This window comes from Struthio camelus, chromosome 19 (assembly GCF_040807025.1).
Source record: "Struthio camelus isolate bStrCam1 chromosome 19, bStrCam1.hap1, whole genome shotgun sequence".
In the NCBI taxonomy this organism is placed as follows: Eukaryota; Metazoa; Chordata; class Aves; order Struthioniformes; family Struthionidae; genus Struthio; species Struthio camelus.
The window spans coordinates 719,718-740,072 of NC_090960.1; the positions used below are offsets into that span (position 1 = coordinate 719,718).

At 68.5% G+C, this 20,355-nt stretch overlaps 1 protein-coding gene across 22 annotated transcripts in view; it reads right to left on the reverse strand.

Annotated features, from left to right (window-relative positions):
* Nucleotides 1–20,355, reverse strand: part of RBFOX3 (RNA binding fox-1 homolog 3) — a 148,018-nt gene that overhangs the window by 25,160 nt on the left and 102,503 nt on the right. For all 22 annotated transcript variants that reach the window (XM_068913129.1, XM_068913138.1, XM_068913126.1 and 19 more), the window contains one exon: nucleotides 9,682–9,726. The gene's annotated coding sequence lies outside the window, so the exon portion shown is untranslated. The remainder of the gene's footprint in view (nucleotides 1–9,681; nucleotides 9,727–20,355) is intronic.

Consider the following 20,355-nt stretch of genomic DNA (forward strand, 5'->3'; position numbering starts at 1 on the left):
ATAGGCATAAAGCGATTAACTGAAGGCTCCTGACGGGGGTGCGCTGCTAGGAAGCACGGGCCGGGCTGCAGCCGGCACCGGGGCGAGGGAAAGGGCTCCGGCTGGAGCCCCCACGCCTGGGGTCGGCTGCTGCACGCTTCCCGGCACGGCACGGCCGGCTCGGCACGGGGCACCGGCCGCGGGACGCCGGCGCGGTGAGACAGCGCCGGACCGCCCTGGGCAACGCGCGGGAACCGTGCGGCGGGACAGAGCGCCCGGGACCGACCGACAACGCGAACCAAAGCGGCGTCTCCGGCTCCGGCGTCCCCGTCCCTCCCCGCTCCTCCGCTCCCGGCCCGGCTCCGCAGCAGCGGCCGCATCTGCCCCCGCGCCGCCCCCATCCCAGCACGCTCGCCGCTTCCTCTGAAATACTCCCGTTGAGAGATTTTTGATGTATTGCTGCCCCTCCAGAAGACGGACGCAGGGTTAAAGCTAACCCCAGACCGAATCCCGGACGGCACTCGCGGACGGCCACCGGCAGGGATCCCCGTCCCAGCCCGGGGATCGGCTCTCCCAAGGCGAAACCAGCCTCGAGGCCCACGAGCAATTCAAGGGGGGTCAAGCCGATGCCCAGGACCCTGCAGGCTGCTCCCCGCAGCTGGGGCCGAGCGCTTTGCTATAGGAGGGCGAACGGCGAGCGGCTTTCTGCCCGCCCGCGAGCCGGGACGCTCCGTGCGCGGCGGCCGCGCAGCCGGGCGCAGGCAGGGCGAGCGGGAGCGCTCCTCGTGCGTTTGCAAGACGCAGGAGGACCTGCTGGGCACGCCGGGGCGACGGGAAAGGGAGCCGGCGCCGGCGGGCAGAGCCCCCCGACGAGGGACGCGTGCCCTGCCGCCGCGCGGTGCCGGGCGCGACCTGAGAGCCTCCGCCGGGAAACCCGCCCGGGCGACCACGAGCCTCAGCTAGCAGCCGCGAGAAGCGCCAGACGGCTCCTCGCCGCGATCTCCTTGGCCGCAGAACGCCCCGTCTCCTTGGCTTGGGAACGGCCGAGGGAGCCGGGGCGGGCTGCTCCTCTCCCCGCCACCCGCCGCCCCCGGGAGCGCGGGAGCGGGCGCTGGGCTCCGCGCCAAAGCGCCCCAAACCCTCTCAGAGCTAAGTCACAGAGAGGGAGAGCAGACGGAGGAAGAGGAGGAGCTCGCTCCAGCAAATCCACGGAGAGGGGGAACATCTGGCCGCCCGAGCGCGCGGAGCGGGGACACGCGAGCGGTGGAAGCGCCGAGCTGCCGGCCCCTGTGCGGGCTCCCGCGTCCCGCGGCGCCGCTCCGCCGCGACACCTGCGCCAGCCTCCTCTGCAACCGACTACGCTTTCTTCCCATCTTCCCCTCGCTCCTTCCTCCGCCTCCGACGCCTGTGGCTCCCAGGGGGTCCCCTCAGCCCCAGCCTGCTCCAAACTCCTCAAACATACGAGATTTTGCTGGAAAATCTCCAACTTTGATCCGTTCCCAGCGCGCTCGCTGCTGCTGCCCCAGACACCTGCCTCCGTCTGCCGGCGCGGCGAGGGGCAGCCCGCGTGGCGGGGCGCTGAGGTCCCGCCAGGTACGGGGGGAGCTGCTGCTATCTGGGACAGCAGCCGTGGCAGCAGCGCAGGGAGCAGGAACGCCGAGAAAGCACATGAAAGTTTAATGGGAACTAGGGAAAAATATCATCTCGCCTCAACTTCAGTTGCGTGCTGCGAAGAGGAGCGAAGCGGGGGGGGGGGGGGAGAAGGGGCTGGAGACGCTTCCCCGTGCAGAGGAGCCGGGGGCAGCCGCCCCGGCAGCGCAACCTTCACCCACCCTCTGCTCCAGGCCACCCAGACCCGGCTCGCCTCCTGCAACCAGCGCAGCCCTTCCTAAAGCCCTTTCATTTGACAAAATATTTACATGCGATGGCAATTAGGCTCCCTGGATTTAATGAGAATTAACGGGCAGGCTGCAGAACCGTGACCGAACAGATGCTGCGGAGCACCTCGAGCTCCCCGGGCCGGGCAGGGCCGCCGGCGGGCGAAGCGGCGGCACCGAACGCGGCAGGAGCCTCCCGGCGCCGACGGGCATCGGACACCTCCGTCCTCAGCCCTCGCGTCGCTCCCTCCGGCTGGCGAGCCGCGGCCCCGCAGCGAGAGCTCCCAGCCCGCTCCCAGGCGGCGTTCCCCGGAAAAGGCACGGCTCCGACGGGAGCAACGCGGCGCGCGGGGGCCGGCGCTGCAGCACGGCGCTGCCGGGCGCCGCGGGCCGGCGGCGGAGCGGCACGCAGGTGACGGGCGCTGCGCGGGAGCGCGAGGCGGGAGGTGCTCGGGAAGCAGACTCTCCATCCTCATTATAAAGCTTTTTAAATGCACGGGCAGGATATTAGCGTTTAAACAGTCTCCAGGACTCCAGGGCAAACTTTAAAAATCATAATATTTATAGAACCCTCCTTCCACTCGCCCCACACGCTCGTCTTCTCTCCTGCAATTACTGCTAATTTGAAGACATCTTGCTTTGGCATCTCAGCCCGCTGCGGTGCCGATTACCGAGCCGCCCGCTGCTAACTGCCGCGGCGGCGTGCTCCCGCCGGTGACCACGGTGCCGCCGCGCAGGGAAACCAAGCCCCTCCGCTTCCTCCCAGCTCACCACGGAGCGACGCCGGCTACGCCGAGAAACGACGCTCAGCCGTTTCGCGGGCAGCAGAGCCCTCGGCCGGCCTCGCTCCGGCCGGGGCCGGGGCCACCGCGGCGCCCCGCGCGATGCCAAGGCTCCCCGCCAGCGCCGCAGGAGCTGCGCGCGGGGCTCGCGCCCGCTGGGAGAGAGGCCCCACCGCTGCCGCGGACGTGCCCGGCCCCCCGAAGCGCCGGGCGAGCAGGAGCTCCGGGGAGCCGTGCGGCGCCGCGGCGGCTGCAAGCGGAAACGCCAGGACGGCTCCAAAACGCCGCTCGCTTGCAGAGCCGCAGCAGCTCCGTGCCTCCCGCAGGCCGGCGCGGGCAGGGGCCGAGCCGGCGCCTCTGCAGCTCGTTACACCCTGGGCAGCGCGAGCGGCTGCCGGCGGAGGCTCGGCGAGCCCACGCGGGCTCCCGAGCCGCGCAGGAGGGGGCTGCGCCGAGATTTCAAATGACAAAGCACCTTACGCCTGAAAGCGGCTTCCCAGAGAAACAATGAATTGGCATCCTCCTGCTGCTGCTGCTCCCCGCAAGCGCCTGTCCGCTGCAGCCTCCCGTCGCCCTGCTCGCTCCCTCCCCGCTCCCGGCTCGCTAACCGCGGGGAGCGCAGCTCCGCGGCCGCCGAGCCGGCCCCGCCGGGCGCCGCAGGGGCCGGGGCCCGTCGCCTTCGCCCGCCCCCGAGGCCGCTCCGGCCACCCGCCGACGGGGGCTGGCGGCCCCGGCTGGCGTCGCCCCCGTCCCCCACGCTGCCGGGAGGGACGGGGACCCCCGAGGAGCTCGGGGACCGCGGTCAGCGTGCCTCGTGCCTGGAGCCCGGCTCCAAACTCCCGACGGATGTCAGGATGTCAGGGAGGCCGCGCAGCGGCCCCAAGGGCCATGCAGCCGGTCCCGCCGCGCAGCCGGGGCAGCCGAGGCAGAGCGACCCCGAGAGCCGGGGCCGGCGTCCGGCACGCCGCACGCGCAGGTGCCGCGGGCACCGTGGACCAACCCTCACCCCCTCAGCACCCGACTGCATGGAAACCCTGGAAGAAACCAGTGCAAAGCATCTCTCCGAGGTGCCCGGGCGCCGCTCGGCGCTGGGCTCTCCCCCTGGGGCGGCGCGAGGTTTCGGGGCTGGTGCCAAGGACCGGCGCGGCCGCGGCGCCCAGGGTGCTCGAGTGCCTCCCCGGCGTGGCGCGGCGCTGCCCGGACGCAGCCGCGGGACGGGGCTCAGCTCGTGTTAAGGGGAAAAAAAAAGGGGGGGGAGAGAGGGACAAAAATTAAAACCTCTCTGGTGTCTTTAGGAGCAAAAGGGAGAGCGGGCGCGCGAGGGGGGCTGGAGGTGGTGCCCCCGTGGCGGCGGCGGGAGCGCCAGCCAGGGCCGAGGGTGTCGGAACGTGGCCCGGGGCCACGGCGACAGGTCGCGGACCGGCGGGACGGAGGCGCGCCGGAGAGGGAGCACGGGCTCCGGCGCTGGCGCTCGCCCCAACGCACGTCCTGCCTCAGCGTTTTCCCAGCCGCCCCGTCGATAAGGGAAGCGACCGCTCTCGCCGCTAACCTGTGAGGTGCTGGCTGGCGCCCGGTGCGCCCCATCCCAGGCAGGGAGCCCCCGCGCGCGGGGTGGGACAGGTCGGGACCCGAGGGCAGTGCCAGGCAGGCCGTCGCAGGAGCCGCCGCACGGGTGACACTGCAGATGGCGCAGCACGGGGTGCACATGGGTGCAGCATGGATGCAGCACAGGGTGCATGTGGCTGCAGCATGGGGTGCGCGTGGTTGCAGCATGGGGTGCACGTGGGTGCAGCATGGGTGCAGCACAGGGTGCGCGTGGGTGCAGCATGGGGTGCACGTGGGTGCAGCATGGGGTGCACGCGGCTGCAGCATGGGTGCAGCACAGGGTGCGCGTGGGTGCAGCATGGGGTGCACGTGGGTGCAGCGTGGGTGCAGCACAGGGTGCGTGTGGGTGCAGCATGGGGTGCACGTGGGTGCAGCATGGGGTGCGCGTGGGTGCAGCGTGGGTGCAGCACAGGGTGTGCGTGGGTGCAGCATGGGGTGCACGTGGGTGCAGCATGGGTGCAGCACAGGGTGCGTGTGGGTGCAGCATGGGGTGCACGTGGGTGCAGCATGGGGTGCACATGGCTGCAGCACGGGTGCAGCACAGGGTGCATGTGGCTGCAGCATGGGGTGCGCATGGCTGCAGTGTGGGGTGCGCGTGGGTGCAGCGTGGGGTGCTACAGCCCAGTTTGCAACAGCACCCAAAAGTCCCCACCGACAGCAGGGCCCTTCGCTGCCGCACGGAGACGGCGACCGGCCCTGGGGAGTGCGAGGCCGCACGGCACGTCCCCGGCAAGCCGCCGGCCTCTGCAGAGCCGAGCGCGGGACGACACCAGCCAGGAGAGGAGGAAGCGGCCGCCGCAGCTGCAGCACGCCGCCGTGCCTCCTCGCAGCCCTCGGGGACGAATGCTGCACCGAGGTCTGTGCTCCACGCGGGGAAAGCCAAGGTAGGGGTACGCGGGACTAGCTGGAGCCCACGAGATGCTCGTGGAAGGGGGGGACCTGCCCCGCGCGCTGCTGCCGGACCCCGCAGCCTGCTCCGAGCGGTCCGGAGCCGGCTGTCGCGCGCCCTTGGAGAGGCGCGAAGGGGAGCGCACCGACCGCCCGGGGGGGCTTTGGGGACAAATCCCTGCTCCGGATCCGCCGGCAGCCCCCCGCAAACACAGGGAGGAGCCGCAGGAGCCCTCGGGGCCAAGCGGCCGCCTTGGCCGGAGCCGGCTCCCGGCAGCCGCCGGTGCACGCCGGGGGCACGCCGGCTCTGCCGCGGGGCCGTGCCGCTTGTCAGCTCCTAAATCTCCCGCCCTCCCGGGGCACCGCTCGGCGGTGGAGAGCAAAGGGACCACGTGCGCTGAACCAGGCACAGGAGCAAGGGAATAAATAAGGAGAAGGGAGCGAGAAGGGGTGGCAGATGGGTCTCCGGGGCCCGGCTGGCTCTGACACCTCCTGCCCCGTAATCATATTCAAAGCCGAGCTGGGCTGAGGCCTCTCTCCTCCAGCACGGCAATGAAGCAGAGCAACGCTCTCAATAACTCAGCACCGGGAGAGGGTGACAAAGCGGAGGAGCCGCCCCCGCCGGCAGCAGGGCCAGGGGGCTTCCCACTCCCTCTTACGGCTCGGGGATCAAAACCGGCCCCTCTTTCCCTGCGCCCCGCGAGCGCGGTCCCCGGCAGGCTGCTGCGCGGGACCCGGGCCGAGACCGGTCAGCTCCCTCTCTCCCGGGCCGAGGTCTGTTCCCCTCCAGCATTTCGAGGGAAGCTCCAAAATAAAACCTCTCTGCCGCCGTGCAACCTGAAAGCCTGGGGGAGGGGGGGTAGCGGCACCGGGCGAGGGGCACCCTGGGCAGGCGGACGCCGTGCTGGGTGCGGGGACGCGAGGACACGGGGACGCGGGGACGTGGGGCCTCTCCCGGGGCAGCGGGGAGCCCTTCCCGGGGCGCCGGGCAGCTCGCGGAGCAGCTCTCCTCCTGCCCGAGCTCCCAGCCTCGCTGTGTTCCCAACACTGCTTTACCTCCTCCTCCTCCAGCCTTTCTCAATCCCTTCTCCAAGACCTCCCTTCCCTCCAGGCCTGGGAGGGATCTGGGCAAGAAGCTCCACATCACCGCGCAGCTCTGGCTGGAAGACACGCTCAACCTTTTCTTTGCAAACGGGGCTCCAGGGGCTGCTTGGCAGCAGGACACCCACCTCGGTGCCGCTCTCCCTGCTGCAGAGACCGTCGCCTCCCCGGACACTCAACCACGCCGTCACGGCCGGGTGGCCCAGCACGGGCTGCGGTCCACGCGCAGCCCACCGCGGACCCAGCAACCGAGCCCACGAGCGCGCCTGCCCGCAGCGGGACCGGCAGGCGCCCGCCGCACCGCGTGTGGGGCTCTGCCTGGCCGCAAGCAGCGTCTCCGCCGACTGTGCGGTCGCTCGCTACCGGCCGCACGGCTGTAGCTAGTGCCTTGTGCTCACCGTGGCAGTGCATCTTGCCGTGGGCACGGGCCCACGCTCGCGTGTCGGGTCGGCGCAGGGTTCGCTCCCGTCTGCCTGGGAGAGCCCGTCCGGGCAACTGCAAAGTTTGCAGAGTCTCCAGGCAGAGGGCAGGGACCAGCGCCAGCGCGCAGGGAGGGAATCTGGAGGACACGTTATTGGGGGTCCTTATTCTACACCCGCCCAGGCATCTCGTTTCGCAACACCCGGAGCATCTGCACAGTGCGGTGGCGGCCAGCTGGAGAGGTCTAGCTCTGCCCTCGGACGGCACAGGCAGCCTGGCCAGGGGCCTTAGCCCAGACGTGCCGCTGCCAGGAGGCTGGAGCAAGGCGAACGCGGCCCTCGGGCAGCACAGCTCTCGTGTTGCGGTGACGCTCTCGGACCCCAAGCCCTTCCCACCTCTCCGCTTGCGTAGCGATGACTTGCAAGATGCAGTCACTGCTGAGGCAGAAAGCAGACGGGCAGTTACTCAGAGCCACGTCGTCTACAAATGATGCTCCCTTGGGCATGCCAAGGCATGGGTGCTTGTATCACCAGCCAGCAGGCCCGCTGGCAAAAGAGCTGGAGACAGCATGAGATAATTTTCAGGCACTCAGCTACCACGGTGAAGAAGCCAAAACCAAGCCTACAAAGTTGGAAACGGGACCAACTGCCTTAACAGCTAAATGCTGATCTGCATGCATGACTGCGGGCAGAAACGCGCTGGTGTCCTCGTGCTCTCGTGGACACCCGGAGGGCGCAAAGCTCTCCATGCCCTCTTGCTCCGCGGGCAGAGCAACCTCCCCGCCGCGCCGTGCCTGCTCCCAGCCCCAGCACCCGCCACGCGCCGTGACGAACGGCACGCTCCCCTCGCACCCTGCAAGGACGCAAACAAGCACGGTGTGGTGGCCAAGGCAGCCCGTGGCCACCCCAGCTCCTGCTGCACGGCCGGCTGCTGCAGGCCCCCCGCTCGCAGCAGGTCTGCGTCGCTGCCGGCCGGCCGGCGAGCACGAGCCACGATCGCGAGGAAGGCGTTGGGGTCGTTAGAAGCAGCGGCTGCCTCCAGCAGCGAAGTCACCTCCCTAGTGCGGCAGGAACCGCCGCGCCACGTCGGGTCCTCTGTAGCTGCCGCACGCCCGGCCTTACCCCTGCCCGCGCGGTGTCCGGACTCTGCTTGCTCCAGCATCTCTCTCTCTTCGGTCTCGTCACCCTTCCTCAGGCCTTTGCTCTGCCCAGCTTGGCACCTTTGGCCACTTCTGCCCTTCACAGGCTGCCCCAGCTCCTCTCCTCTCCCCCCAGCTACTCCTTACCTTGCTCAGTCCGAGCTTCTGGCTGGCCCCGCTCTGCGGCACCCACCCAAGGCTCAGCGCTCAGCTCCCTCTACACATCATTTCGAGGTGCCCTATCCACAAGCACAACTTTCGCTGCCCACAGCGCAACGAATTTAACTGGCTGCGGACAAGCTAACAGCTCCATCACCCGCACCAGCTCCTCACCGCCCGGCTCCGGCCCGACTACTGCCGTTGGCTCCCAGAGGCCAGAGCAAGGTGTTCATCTTCCCTTTAACCCCCTCTCTTTTCCCCGAGTTCCTCCGAGAGCCTCACAGCCCTGCTCACCGCCGAGGCTGCTGTGCCCCAGCCCTGCCTGTAGACCGGCACATCCAACGCCGCGCTCTCCTCCGCGCCCCGGCTGCCGAAGCTCCTCCGACAGTCGCTGCTGACTCTGCACCCTTTCCTCTGGGCTCGCACCCCCAGCCCAGCCTTCATCCCGTTCATGCAGACTCCTGCCTCTCGGCTCACGCTGCCGGTTGTCCGAGCTCCCGTCCCAGCCTCCACATCCTTTTCCTAGCAACTCCTTTTCCACATTTCTCAAGGAGTCTCTGAACCCTTCTTGACCATGCCCTCTCCCAGCACCAGCTAGGCCTTCGTCCTTGTCCTGCTAATGACGGAGACAAGAGCGCTCCTCCCCGGAGCATCTCTCCTCCCCTCACTGTCACTTTTTACGCAGCGCCAGCTCCTCCGTGCCCAGCAAACTGCTGCCTCAGCCACTTCCAGCCCCTCGAGAGATCCCAGTTGTGCACTGGGACCTGCCAAGAGTGCAGAGGGCCCCCGCAGGGCACCGGCGTCCTCACCCCTCCGCCCCTTGCCTTTTCTTGCCCCTTTTCTCTCTTGGCTTAGCCTGCTGCTAAGGGGGAAGGCAGGTCAGTGGTGTACCCAGCAGGATGGGCCGTGCTCCTTAATGGGACCAGGGTCTTCTACAACAAAACTCAGTGATGATGGGAAGGCTTCGGGTCTTAGCCAGAGGGACACAGCAAGTTGGTGACGGTCACCTCCAGGGCAAGGGCTGCAGCACCCCACGGACAAATATCCCCTGGGGTGGCCAACTGCCAATTCAGGACAAAGTCCTGGGGCGGCCTGGTGTCACCCTGGCTACGACCCGGGCGAGAAAACTTGGGCCCTTCTGAAAACGGTTCCCTCAGCAGACTTCCACACGGACCGCTCCTGAGAGCCGCACAAAGCACAGACAGACAGACAGACAGACAGACAGCAGCGTCAGCACACACGGACAACTCACAGGCACTGCAGCCCCCGGCTTCGCTGGCCGCCGGTCCTCCTCACCAGAGACTCACGTCACTCACGTCACGCCTGCGCTGGGGCTCAGCGCCCGCTGCGACCGGGCAGCCGCTGGCGGCGAGGAGCGGGCAGCCTCTCTCCTTCCTCCCCCGGCCGGGGCACCCGCGGCTCCGCGCGCCCAGCCACCCCCCCGGGACCAGCAGGCTGCTGCAACGCGGTTCGGCAGCCCCAGGACCCCGCTCTGCTCTGCGAGAAGCACCGATCGCCCCTCTCTGCACGTGCACTTTTTACCTGCCGGGCCCCCCTCGCCCCTGCCTCCTGCTGCCTCTCTCCGGGCCGCCAGCGTGGACCTGGGCGGGAGCCCTGGGCGCCGGCTCAGGCTGCGGGCGGGGGGGTACCGGGGGGCCCCAGAAGCAGCTGCCCGAGCCGCAAAGCACCACCTCGCCTTGCACTGGCTACGTAAAACCGAAAGTCTCTGTACCTTTTATTCAGCCAAGCGTCTCCTGCGGTGCTCACGCTGGACTCTCTAAGAAAAGACAAGAAAGAGGAGGAAGAATTAAAATCAATGATCGTTATCACTAACTTGCTTACAGTCGATGCGATTTGTGCATTGACTGGCAAAATTTTAGAATATGAGCATGAACACGAGTATTATCTCCCCGGGAAGCTTGCCCTGGTTAAAAGCCTCCTGCTGTCCTGGCTCTAAGCAGAGCCGTCGGAGGGCCCAGGAGGGCTCGGTCACCGCGCACGCCCCGCCGGCCCGCGGCGGGCTGGGCGGCGCAGTCCTGGCCCTGACACCAGCCAGCAGCACCGTCCCCTCCAGCTGGTTCTGCTGCACTCTGGCACGGGGGCAACTGGAGATGGTGCATGCAAGGACGGGGCTGGACCGCGCCGTCCAGCTCGGCCAGCGCACCTCCACCCCGCCGGAGCTCCTGCAGACAACCGGCCCTTTCCTAGGCGCCCCCACGACGCTGCATGCATGGCTCAGGCCCCGACTGCAGCCCGCGGTTCGGTTTTGGCAGCTATTCGGCTGTCTTGGACAGGACACAGCCATCGTCAAGATGCTCCAGCTTGCTGCCGGTCCCCACGTGGCGAACGCGGACGAGCTCTCAGGTTGGGTCACCGCACGCATCTGATGGTGCCCCTCAGGTCCCACCGCCCAGGCCCCTTGCCGACGGCCCCTGCCCTCGCAGCCCGGCTCGGTGCCACGCTTCTCCCCAGAACGAGCCCAGCTCCGACATGCTCCCCGCTGCCGTCCCGGCTCCGGGCACTTCTTGGAGAACATCACCGAATTTCAAAGAAAACTTCCTGAAAGCTGCACTTCAACTAATTGGCTTTTGCAACATTGCCAACCCAAATGTTCATAAATCATGTCAGACCCTCAAAAATAATGAGAACAGCTTATACATCGTGAGATTTTTAAAAAAAGAATAAATGAGGGTTGTTTCTGTTTGTTAACTGCTTCTTTGGGGACCTCGAGGTGTCAAGTCCTTCAGCTTCTCCCTACCGGCACGAGGAGTCAGGAACACAGCTTTATTTTTAAAGACTGGAGCTGCGATCCTCGTACGATCTCCTGACCCCAGAATATGGCACTTCAAGAAAACCATCATCTCTTTCCGTAGTCGCCAGCGGCACGTCTGCTGAGCTACGAGGGAGGCAGGAGGCCACGGAGACGGGCTCGGGGGCCGGAGCCCCGCGGGCGCGAGGGGTGCGCGGTCCCGGCGGAGGACGCCGGGTGCCCGGGCGCTGCTCCGAGAGCCGCCCGGATCCGCGCGGGATGCCCGGCCCACGGACGGCTTGGAGGTGCTGCGCCCCGCGCCGCGCCGCGCCGGCCCTCTGGAAGAGCGGCGCTGCTTCCCAGGCACCGCCGTTAGCAAACACCGCTCTTAGCCGCGCAGCGGGATAATCAATTATGGTAATTCCTGCCTCAATGAATCAGATTCATGGAGGAACACAGCTCATTAGGCTGGTGCTGACTTCCATTAGCGCTCTTATGATAAAAACCCTCCAGAAAGCTCTCGCCCAGACAGACGCGTTTCCCGGGCTGCGAGGGGCTCCCCGTGCCACGCTCCGCGCGCGCGGCAGGCTCGGCACGGCCAGGCTCCCCCTCCCCGGCAGCGAGCGGCGCCGGCCCGGGAGCCCTCCGGCCGCTGCCGCCTCCGCTGGGTGGGCGCCGCCTCTCCGGGGGTCTCCCGGGCTTCCCCGGGACGCTTCCCCGGGGCCTCTGCTGCAGAGCGCCGAGCGGGGAAGAGAAAGCTGCGGCGGGCGCCCGTCGCTCCAGGCGCTCGGTGTGGGAGCGCTGGGAACGCCGGCAGCCCGGCGGGCCACGAGCAACTGAAGGATGCTCGCGCTCCTCGGGGAGGTACGGCGATGGATTGCATCTCGGGTCCCAGGCGCGTTTCCCGAGGAAGACGCCTTCCCAGAAGCTCCACGCGGACGGGACGGGATGGGACGGGACGGGACGCGCTCGCTCCGGGGCGCTGGGCGAGTCCCCGCGCGTCCCACGCACCGCCCGGCCCAGGAGCCCCAATGAAAATCGCTCCGTCCCGCCGAATTTGCCGAAGCAGGAGAGGAAAAGCCACGGCGCAGCGCTCAGGAGCCCCCAGCCCGGCGGAGAGGGCCGGCAGCAGGCCGGGGCTGCCGGTGATGAGGGTCAGCGCGAACGAGGGGTGGGTTTTGCAGCTGCCTCTGCTCGAGGGCGAAGCTCCTGGCTGCTCTCAGGAGGATTCAGCGACACGGGGAGCCCCGCGCAACCGCTCAGGGACGCGGCGCCGCGCCGCCGGCCCCGCGTGTCGGCAGCGCCCAGCGCCGCGCCGCGGCCGGCCTCCCCCTTCGGCTTTTCTGGGAAACTTCTCAGCCGAATTATTTTAAGTACGTTTTTGACCCGCCTTCCCTCCACCAAAAAATCCTAAATTAATTTTGCTTTTAATTAAATTCATTAGCAAAGATTATCTGGCTGAGGAAAAATAATATCCCACCCCTCCCCCAGCAGCCCTCTCTATTTATATCCCCTATATACATAAGCAGCAGCGAATATTTCTTTATGGGCCATTAAAGGTTTAATGTTTAATTTATAACCACGTTCTCCGGCGGGCGGGATGGCCAGGCACAATGTCAACACTTTTAATTAAATGAGAAGGATTTTTTTTTTTTTTTAAACCTAAGAAAGAGAAGAAGCTGCTCCGGCGCCCAGGCGCAGGGGCTGCAGCCGGCAGCGCCAGCCCGGCCCCGGCCCGCGGGCGACGCGCGGCTGGCCGGCAGCAAGGGCACGCGGTGGCGGGAGCAAACCGAGCGGCCGCGGGCGGCGTTCATGCCGGGGACGGACCGGCCCGCCGCAGCCCCCTGCCCGCGCGACAGCCGAGGCGCTGCCTCGCACGCCGGGAAGGAAAGGCACGGCCGCCGCGGCTGGGCGCCCCGGCTCAGCCCGAAGCTTGAGCAACGCTCTGACGCGTCCAGAGCGCCAGCGCAGGCGCCCCGGGACCCGCTGCGGAAAGCCGGGGGTCAGCGCTGCAGCGGCTCAAGGGCGGTTGGGCAGAGCGCGGCTTCCGCGGCTCCCGCGGCCCCGGGCCGAGCGGCCGTTGAGGGGCTCCCGAACGCGCGGCTCCCGTGCAAAAAAAGCGCCGTGAGGCCGTGGCGGAGGGCAGCCGTGTGCAACACTGTCCCGTCTCCTGCAACCGCGGGCGGCGCCGTCCCGGCTCCCACAGCCGCGTGCAACACCGTCCCATCTCCCGCAACCATGTGCAACACCGTTCCATCTCCCGCAGCCGCGTGCAACACCGTCGTCCCGTCTCCCGCAGCCGCGTGCAACACCGTCCCGTCTCCCGCAACCGCGTGCAACACCGTCCCGTCTCCCGCAACCGCGTGCAACACCGTCCCGTCTCCCGCAGCCGCGTGCAACACCGTTGTCCCGGCTCCCGCAGCCGCATGCAACACCGTCCTGTCTCCCGCAGCCGCGTGCAACACCGTCCCGGCTCCCGCAGCCGCGTGCAACACCGTCCCGGCTCCCGCAGCCGCGTGCAACACCGTTGTCCCGGCTCCCGCAGCCGCGTGCAACACCGTCCTGTCTCCCGCAGCCGCGCGCCGCACCGTCCCGGCTCCCGCAGCCGCAGACCGCACTGTCCCGTCTCCCGCGGCCGCAGACCGCACTGTCCCGTCTCCCGCGGCCACAGAACGCACCATCTCGGCTCCCGCGGCCGCGCGCCGCACCGTCCCGGCTCCCGCAACCGCGTGCAACACCGTCCCGGCTCCCGCAGCCGCGCGCCGCACCGTCCCGTCTCCTGCAGCCGCGCGCCGCACCGTCCCGGCTCCCGCGGCCGCGCGCCGCACCGTCCCGGCTCCCGCGGCCGCGCGCCGCACCGTCCCGTCTCCTGCAGCCGCGCGCCGCACCGTCCCAGCTCCCGCAGCCGCAGACCGCACCGTCCCGTCTCCCGCGGCCACAGACCGCACCGTCCCGGCTCCCGCGGCCGCGCGCCGCACCGTCCCGGCTCCCGCGGCCGCCTCCCAAACGCCGCAGCCAGACCCGTCCCCGGAGCAGCCCCGCTCAGCACCGCTGTCCGCAGGCCTCTCCGGCGCTGCCGCCGGCTGCCCAAGCTCCAGCGTGAACCTTTCAACCCAAATCCTTCCTGCGATGTCTGCTCGTCCCTCCTGCCGGCGGCCCACGCGTCCGACGGCGGCGGCGTTTGCCCCGTTGCCGCCTTGCGGCCACCGCGCTCCGGAGGGGGAGGAAACGCTTCCGCGACACACCTAGTCCGCGCGACCAGCTACGGCAGCGGCCTGGGACGCGTCTGGACTGGAGGCACAGGGAAGGGGTGCCTCTGAGCGGGCAGGTTCCCATCAACGCAGCGCTTTGTCTCACGGGAGCGATTACACCGCTGCACCGAGGAGCGCAACAGAGAGGAGTCAGCAGGCGGCCGAGCGAGGGCAGCCACGCTCTCGCGGCAGCGCCCGGCCCGTGCGGGGCTGAGCGGGCAGCACGGGCACCCCAGCCCGGACGCTGCCCGCCGCTCCCTTTGCGCTCGGGAGCGGGCGCCCCTTGCGCGCCCATGCCCACGCCGCGAGCGACTCCGGCCCCCGGCGCCGGGCTGCTCTAATGACGAAGCCGAGGAGCAAGTAGGAAGCGCTGCAGCTGCTCGGGCACCCAGGGCCGCGCACGCTCGTGGGGAGCAAGCGCGCTGGGGCCGGCCGCCGCGAGCCAGCGAGCGAGGCGGTGATGGCACCGTGCCGCTCACTAAAAGCATGAGTGTCACTAAATCAATAATTCATTTACTTTAATGAGATAAGTACTTTGAAAACTAATTGCAAACCTGCTCCATTTACTCCAACCCGTTATAGCCTGTAATGCAAATGGCAGACGCGCTGCTGGAGGAAGGGGAAAGGCTTGTGGCGGAAGACAGCGTGCCATCCTTTTCCCTTCTGCTAAGAAGGAGCAACATCGGGGCTGAGCAAGGACGGCGGAAACCCGAGAAACCAGCCAAACGCGTCCGTGGAAGTGCCAGCGGCGGAAGGGCGCAGCGCCCAGCCCGGAGGGCGCCCGCTGCCGCGGGGCAGGAGCGCGCCGCGCCGACGGGCTCCGCGCCGACGGGCTCCGCGCCGGCGGTCTGCAGCTGCCCGAGGGCCGGGGAGGGCACCCAGCGCGCGGGAGCTGCAGCGAGCTGCCGGGGGAAGGCTCCGCCGCCGGGGGCTGTGATTAGCCTGCGTATAATTAGCAGAGCTGATGGGCTATCAGGCGAAAAGAGAAGCCGCGTTTGGAGTCGTGGCTTCAAGGCGCGGGAGGGCAGCTCTTCCGCCGCGGCTCTCCGGGCGGCATCGCGTCTCGCACGGCCTCGGAGTTAGGAGAGCCCCTCCGGCGCGTCCCCAGCGCCCTCCGTCCTGCTCCCGCCTGGCGGGAACACCGCCGGTCCGCGGGGCCGGCCCGTCACTACGGCCGCTCCTGGCAAAACCCACCGGCGCATCGCCAGCACGGCGGCCCCAGGCGTGCCGCCGGCGGGCAGGGCTTTCGCGCCAGCCCCGGAGACGTTCCTGGAAAGGAGGCGGCAGCGATGCTGACGTGTTCCTGCGCGGCAGTTCGGAGCGGGAGCTGGACGCCAAGGGCTCTCTCTTCTTGCTTGCTGGAGCAAATGGTAGGTCATAAAAAGGCACCGTGACAGAAGAGAAAATGTTCCAGAGTCCACAAGGACCAGTCCAGGGTAAATCCATCTGCTCAGCAATTTAGCTAGAAAATCCTTTCCAGTCATCCGTGCTGTAGGTCTTTCACCTCGTGCTCCGAGCTCTGGGCAAAGCGTTCCCGGCTCGGCGGGCGCAGGCCCGCTCGGGGGATCGCCGGCCTCCGGCAACCTCCTCCTCCTCCGGGGTCTCTCGGAGCCTCCTTGCTCCCCTCCTGCTCGGAAGGCAGCAGGGACGTTTGTGGAGCGATGGAAACGCTGCCGGCCCCTGCACCGGCCTGGCCAGGGGAGCCGGAGCCGGCTCGGCCCGGCAGAGCACATCACCCCTTCCCTCCACAGCAACCTCCTTCCTTCAGTTCTGCCAAGAAAATACGGCACCAGCGGGCTGTTTTACTGCGGCAATAATTGACCAGAGCACCGACTCCCCCAGCACATAACTTACTCGGCACAAGCTCCGGCGCAGAAGGACGGGGAGCAGCAAACAAAGCTCCGGCGGCCGGGGCCGCGGCTCATCCCGCCGGCCGCGCTCCCGGCTGCCCGAGCGGCGCTGCGGGCCCCTGCGCTGCCTGGCGCCCCGGGAGCGCCGCCGCGTCCCTGCTCCGTGCGTCCCGGCACGGCAGCTTCGGGCCCCTCGGCTGCTCCCTGGGCCCTCGGGAGCTCGGGTCCCATCCCGACTGCAGCGCTCGGCCCCGGCTTCGGCCCTTGCACCCTTCTGCAAACAGCGGCGCGGAGGGAAACGTCCAAGTCGTGTCGGCAGCCGCAAGCAACAGGGCCCCAGAGCCACAGGGAAGGAGAGGCAGGATGATCCCTGCTGGGCCGAGGACTCAGCACGGCTGCGCGAGCAAACCTGGACGTCTCCCCGCAGGCATCTTTGCGAATCCCACCTTAGCTGCTCCTGCCTCGCGGAAAATCAATGGCAAGCATCTCAATTAATCACACAGGGGGCAAATTGATTAGGAGCCTAAATAAGGTCAACATGGTTGTCTGCTTATAGGGTAGGACCCCTTAATCATCGTTTTATCTGCAACAGGCTGCGGAACCTGCAGTCACACCGTCTGCGGGAGCATGGAGGGATTTTTTCACTTATCTCCTGCAATTGCTAGGGCAAGCAGAACAGGAGCCGCGTCCCTGCAACGAGGAGCGCGAGTTGCGGCGTGCAGCAGCCGCCCTGCGTGCGTCAGACCCCACGGCCCACCAAGCCCAGCTGTCTCCTTTGATTCAGAGGAAGACAAAAGCAATTAAGCACTGCTGCTCTAGGTGCAGTACATTCCCTCCTGACCCCCAAAGCAACAGCTTATGCTTGAGATTTGATTAGCCCTGTCATTATCTTAGATTGCCTACCTGAAAATATTGTTAGCGGTCACAACGGTATTGAACCTTTGCAGAAACGCAGCCACAGGTCTCCTCTCAGTTGCCCTCAGCAGCTGGAAATCCCACGGGCGGCTCCTCCGAGCGCCAGGGTGCGTGCCAGCCACACGCCGCTCCCCAGCTTCCCAGGAGCCGACCGGCTTTACAGCCCGAATCTCTCCTTCCTACCGCTGCACCGGGCAGCACGCTGCACGACCCTGCTTCCCTGGCGGCGCAGCCCCAGCAGCGATGACCGCCTCCGGCACGGCCGCCTTCGCCTTCCCGCCCCGGCGTCCCCCCGTCCGCGCGGGAGCAGAGCCCCCGGGAGCGCGTCCTGCCCCGAGGGCTCCGCAAGGGGCCGTTTAACCCCGGCTTGCTGGCGGCCCCGACTACGGGGGTCGCTGCAGCGGTTTCGGGGTGGAGAGCGGGGCAGAAAGCGACCCGGCGCCGGCAGAGCCCATCCGGGCACCTGGCAGCTGCAGGCTGCAGCCCCAAACACAGCAAGTTGCTTCCCTTCCCTGTTGTGCGAGCAGGAAGCGCCAGCACAGCCGGGCGCGGGAGCAGGGCCCGGCGCTCCCCGCGCTGTGCAGCCCCCGGCGCGCTCTCCGGACGAGCGCCGCGCTCGCCTCCTCGCACGGTCTGCTTCACCAACAGACTTGCCAATCGCAAGTGAAATCAGTGCAATTGGGTGTTTTACTCAGCAGGGACCCTGCTAAGAGCAGCCGATGTCCCCGCACGGCAGTGAACAGAGCCAGCACGGCGGCCGCATCCAGCCCGCCCTGCCCGGGGCAGCCGGGCTCTTCGCTCCCTCCTCACGTGACGCCCGAGGGGTGCTGGCAGCACAAAGCTGCCGGCTGGGATGCAAGCGCACCGCCGCCGGCCGGGATGCAAGCACACCATCGCCGGCCGGGATGCAACCACGCTGCCGGCCGGGATGCAAGCGCACCACCGCTGGCCGGGATGCAAGCACACCATCGCCAGCCGGGATGCAACCACGCTGCCGGCCGGGATGCAAGCGCACCGCTGCCGGCCGGGATGCAAGCGCATCGCTGCTAGCCGGGATGCAAGCGCACCGCCGCCGGCCGGGATGCAAGCGCACCGCCACCGGCTGGGAAGCAAGCGCACCGCTGCTAGCCGGGATGCAAGCGCACCGCCGCTGGCCGGGATGCAAGCACGCTGCTGGCCGGGATGCAAGCGCACCGCCACCGGCTGGGAAGCAAGCGCACCGCTGCTAGCCGGGATGCAAGCGCACCGCCGCTGGCCGGGATGCAAGCACGCTGCTGGCCGGGATGCAAGCGCACCACCGCCGGCCGGGATGCAAGCGCACTGCTGCTAGCCGGGATGCAAGCGCTCCGCCGCCGGCCGGGATGCAAGCGCACTGCTGCTAGCCGGGATGCAAGCGCACCGCCGCCGGCCGGGATGCAAGCGCACCGCTGCCGGCCGGGATGCAAGCGCACCGCCGCCAGCCAGGATGCAAGCGCTCCGCCGCCGGCCGGGATGCAAGCGCACCGCCGCCAGCCAGGATGCAAGCGCACCGCCGCCAGCCGGGATGCAAGCGCACCGCTGCCGGCCGGGATGCAAGCGCACCGCCGCCGGCCGGGATGCAAGCGCACCGCTGCCGGCCGGGATGCAAGCGCGCTGCCGGCCGGGATGCAAGCGCACCGCTGCCGGCCGGGATGCAAGCGCACCACTGCTGGCCGGGATGCAAGCGCACCGCCGCCGGCCGGGATGCAAGCGCACCGCCGCCAGCCGGGATGCAAGCGCACCGCTGCCGGCCGGGATGCAAGCGCACCGCTGCCGGCCGGGATGCAAGCGCGCTGCCGGCCGGGATGCAAGCACACCGCCGCCAGCCAGGATGCAAGCGCGCTGCCACTGGCCGGGATGCAAGCGCGCTGCCAGCTGGGGCAAGGTGTCCCGCTTGCACCAATTAAGACGACGCTCTGGACAAGATACTCAGCGAGGCAGGCGCTGGGCGGGCCAGGGAGGCACGGCCGGGATCGTTCCGCCTGTCCGCCCGACGAGTTTTGGCGCTTGCTACGGCGCCTCGGAGCAGCCCCGGCGGGGGCCGGCCCCCAGGCGTCCTCCCCGTCCCCGGGGGCCGGGCGGGCGCTCGCCGCCACCCTGCCCTTACCCAGAGGGCAGACGCTGCTCCCACCTCGGCTCCCTCGGGAGGCGGCCCAAGGCGACGGCGCCCCCCCCGAGGGGGCTCCCGCGGCCCCCCAGCACCGGGCCAGCAGGCCAGGCGGCCGCGGCGGGACCGAGCCCGTCCGGGGAGCGGCGGAAGCGCCGGCGGGCCGCGGCTGGCCCACCCCAGAGCGGAGGCGCGCGCAGCCGGGGTCCTCGGCTGGCTGCGGTCCGCGGGGTCCGGGCGCGGGGCGAGAGGGCGGCGCGGGGTGCGGGACCCCCTCCGCCGCCCCTGCGCCCCAGACCGTCAGAGCAGCCGCGGCGCAAGGGCCAGCGGCGGGGTGGGGGGGAGGCTTTTATCATAAACACGGATCTACCGCAGATCGACTGTACAACTGACTGGAAACAATAGTTTTAAAAAAAAAAAAAAACCCAGAAAGCGTGCAGAGGGGATTGGCCGGGGGCACGTGTTTCGAAAGCGCAGGGGAACCGAGACACAGAGGACAACCGGAGTGCAGGAAAACCTCGGTGTAAGAACGTCTCCCCTTAAGGGATGCGTTGATGCGTTGATGCGTTGCTTTGAAAAAGGTTTGGGCTTTTTTTTTTTTTTTTTTTTTTGCTCTCTGTAGCTTAATTTCATCTTGAAATGAAAAACTACAAAAGTAAATTGAAAGAGCCCTCTCTACCGGGCCTGGAGCGCTGCCTGGCAGGCGGCGGGCTGCTTTAACTGAAAACGCAGGCGCTCTCCTCCTTGTGCCTCCGGGGAACGTCAGCAGCGGAGCCGGGGAGGAGAGGAGCGCTGCCGCCCGGGCTCCGCTCCGGCAGCCGCCTGGGGGGAGCGGGGACGCCGGCCACCCCCCGGCCTGGGGCGCTGCCGGTTCCACCGTCCCCCAACGGCCAGGCGCAGGGATGCGGCGCCCAGGGCACGTCCCGCGCAGGCAGCGGCCCCGGGGCAGCCCGAGCGCAGGCGCGCGGCGGGGGGACGCCGGCGACCTCCCTCCGGGGAAGACGTGGCCCGTCCGCCCGCGGAGCGATGCTTCCGGCGGGCTGGGGGAACGGCTCCGCGAGGGAGGTAACCGGGTTAGCATCGATCCCTCCTGGCTGGGATTGAGTTTCTATCGAGGGAGCGGGCTGGGGCAGGGGACCTGGGCTGGGGGGAGCGCGGTGGGGTTTACATTTCGTCTCTTAATCAAAGAGATTGGCCAAATACTAATGCTAACGAAGAAGCAGCAGCAAGGCAGCACGTGCACAGCGGTGGAGCCCCTCGCTGCAGCATCAGGGTGCAAACGCCAAGGGCAAAACAGGAGGCAGAGGGGCAGCCGGGCCGAAGGTGGGCCCGAGGCTCAGCAAGGCGTCGTCCTCACGCCGCGCAGGAAAGGCTCGACGCCCTCCCCAGGAGACGGGCAGGAGCGCGAAGCGGTGCCGTCCAGCCCACAGGCGACCGTGGCCAGCGGAGCCGAGAAGAGCCGCGGAGAGCCGGGCACGGCGACGTGCCTGCGGCAGCCCCGGCGCCGCCCGCTCGC